At 46.1% G+C, this 2,774-nt stretch overlaps 1 long non-coding RNA gene across 1 annotated transcript; it reads left to right on the top strand.

The window, feature by feature from the left end:
- Window positions 1-209: 209 nt before the first annotated feature.
- On the top strand, window positions 210-1,152 carry LOC139575177 (uncharacterized). Its single transcript, XR_011674899.1, has 3 exons — window positions 210-317; window positions 670-781; window positions 924-1,152. It is a non-coding gene; the product is annotated as an uncharacterized lncRNA (long non-coding RNA).
- Window positions 1,153-2,774: the final 1,622 nt, after the last annotated feature.

Here is a 2,774-nt window from a genome sequence, read left to right as displayed (position 1 = left end):
AATAATCTGGCACCAGAATCTGAATTTGTTTCGGTTAAATCCTGACCAAAATGATCTTCTCTCAGGCGAAATCTTCTCTCTCTCGCTCTCTAACTTCCACTTAAGTCAAATGTTCCACTTAATCTCCCATTGACATCAATGCATGACTAAGTTAAAAATCATCTGTATTGGAATGAAGGATTCGCCCCTCTGTGTTCTCTATTTGTCTGTGTTGCAGGAATCCCTGAAGAAAAGGCTTGTTGAGGCTCTGAAGGAAAACTACAACATGAGACTAACCAGCCTGAAGCAGGACTCCTCTACCACTGCTGAGACCAACTGTGAGTCGCCTCGTCTACGTCTGTCTGTCTGTCTGTCTGTCTGTCTGTCTGTCTGTCTGTCTCCATTTCTGTGTCTTTTGGATGGTGTGGACACATCTCTCTCTCTCTCTCTCTCTCTCTCTCTCTCTCTCTCTCTCTCTCTCTCTCTCTCTCTCTCTCTCAGATATGTTCACACACTCCCTCTCTCTCTCTCTCTCCCTCCCTCTCTCTCTCTGTGTGTGTGTGTGTGTGTGTGTGTGTGTGTGTGTGTGTGTGTGTGTGTGTGTGTGTGTGTGTGTGTGTGTGTGTGTGTGTGTGTGTGTGTGTGTGTGTGTGTGTGTGTGTGTGTGTGTGTGTGTGTGTGTGTGTGTAGGTGGCAGGCATTGGGACAGGTGTCTACAGAGACAGGTGATAGCTCTGAGAGAGCAGGAGACACACCTGAGACAGCTGGAGCAGACCATTGTGCTTCTACAGGGCAATCACAGGTCAACACACATACACAGACACACACATACTATTAACTCAACATTCTGGCTGTCAAAAGTCTGTGCCAAGACTCAGCTTTTTTGTCACCCATTCCCCCCCCCCAAGAAAAACATGTTTTGTGTATTTATGTATTTTCCACAGGTCTTTGGTGTCCAATAATAACTCTCTGTTGGGACATCTAAATGAACACATAACAGGCCAGAGTCCAGAGAATCCAGCCAGCAGACTAAACTAATGACTTCAACACCAATTCAAGCCTTTGTCGAGATTGTACTGCGTTCTAATGAATAAAGCCTACTCTGTAAACTTTGTAGCCTATGTTTGGCATATTGTGAATCTACATTGAAAATGTATTTGTAATAGACCTGCTTTTTATATGCACTCAAATGTATTTATCAAATAAAATAAAAAATTATAAAAAAATGCACCACATCACCTCACTTCTAAAGAAAGATAACGTTAGTTATCATAATACACTTTTCTGTATTGATGATAACAAAGAGATGTTTTTCCAGTGTAGCCTATTGGTTAGAGCGTTGGCCTAGTAACCAGCAGGTAGCCTATTGGTTAGAGCGTTGGCCTAGTAACCAGCAGGTAGCCTAGTGGTTAGAGTGTTGGACTAGTAACCAGCAGGTAGCCTAGTGGTTAGAGCGTTGGCCTAGTAACCAGCAGGTAGCCTAGTGGTTAGAGCGTTGGGCCAGTAACCAGCAGGTAGCCTAGTGGTTAGAGCGTTGGACTAGTAACCAGCAGGTAGCCTAGTGGTTAGAGCGTTGGGACTAGTAACCAGCAGGTAGCCTAGTGGTTAGAGCGTTGGACTAGTAACCAGCAGGTAGCCTATTGGTTAGAGCGTTGGCCTAGTAACCAGCAGGTAGCCTAGTGGTTAGAGCGTTGGCCTAGTAACCAGCAGGTAGCCTAGTGGTTAGAGCGTTGGCCTAGTAACCAGCAGGTAGCCTAGTGGTTAGAGCGTTGGACTAGTAACCAGCAGGTAGCCTAGTGGTTAGAGCGTTGGCCTAGTAACCAGCAGGTAGCCTAGTGGTTAGAGCGTTGGCCTAGTAACCAGCAGGTAGCCTAGTGGTTAGAGCGTTGGACTAGTAACCAGCAGGTAGCCTAGTGGTTAGAGCGTTGGCCTAGTAACCAGCAGGTAGCCTAGTGGTTAGAGCGTTGGACTAGTAACCAGCAGGTAGCCTAGTGGTTAGAGCGTTGGCCTAGTAACCAGCAGGTAGCCTAGTGGTTAGAGCGTTGGCCTAGTAACCAGCAGGTAGCCTAGTGGTTAGAGTGTTGGACTAGTAACCAGCAGGTAGCCTAGTGGTTAGAGTGTTGGGACTAGTAACCAGCAGGTAGCCTAGTGGTTAGAGTGTTGGGACTAGTAACCAGCAGGTAGCCTATTGGTTAGAGCGTTGGACTAGTAACCAGCAGGTAGACTAGTGGTTAGAGCGTTGGCCTAGTAACCAGCAGGTAGCCTAGTGGTTAGAGCGTTGGCCTAGTAACCAGCAGGTAGCCTAGTGGTTAGAGCGTTGGCCTAGTAACCAGCAGGTAGCCTATTGGTTAGAGCGTTGGCCTAGTAACCGAAAGGTTGCAACTTCCAATCCGAGCTGACAAGGTAAAGATCTGTCGTTCTTCCCCCTGAACAAGGCAGTTAACCCACTGTTCCCCCGGTAGGCCGTCAGTGAAAATAAGAATTTGTTCTTAACTGAATTGCCTAGTTAAATAAAGGTAAAATAATAATGTAACCTCCGACGCTACTCGGTTGTCCTCCAGCGGGCCGTTAATGTGACGTAACTGACGCAGAGAGACCGTTTCATTGACGTCACGTTCCACATATAAAACGGCTCCTTTCGACCCGCTGTCAAAACGGAGACAAAATCTACTTTCGTCGCAATAGCCGGCCTCTCTTTTGAAACAGTAGTACATTTTTTAAAAACAATTTGCTACTAAATGGGCTACTATAAAATTGTGATTAAGAAGAAGGTAGCTAAAAAGATAGCTGATGAA

This window comes from Salvelinus alpinus, chromosome 5 (genome assembly GCF_045679555.1).
Source record: "Salvelinus alpinus chromosome 5, SLU_Salpinus.1, whole genome shotgun sequence".
NCBI classification, from domain to species: Eukaryota; Metazoa; Chordata; class Actinopteri; order Salmoniformes; family Salmonidae; genus Salvelinus; species Salvelinus alpinus.
The sequence above is the reverse complement of the archived record's forward strand: the minus strand, read 5'-3'. Positions and strand labels throughout refer to the sequence as shown.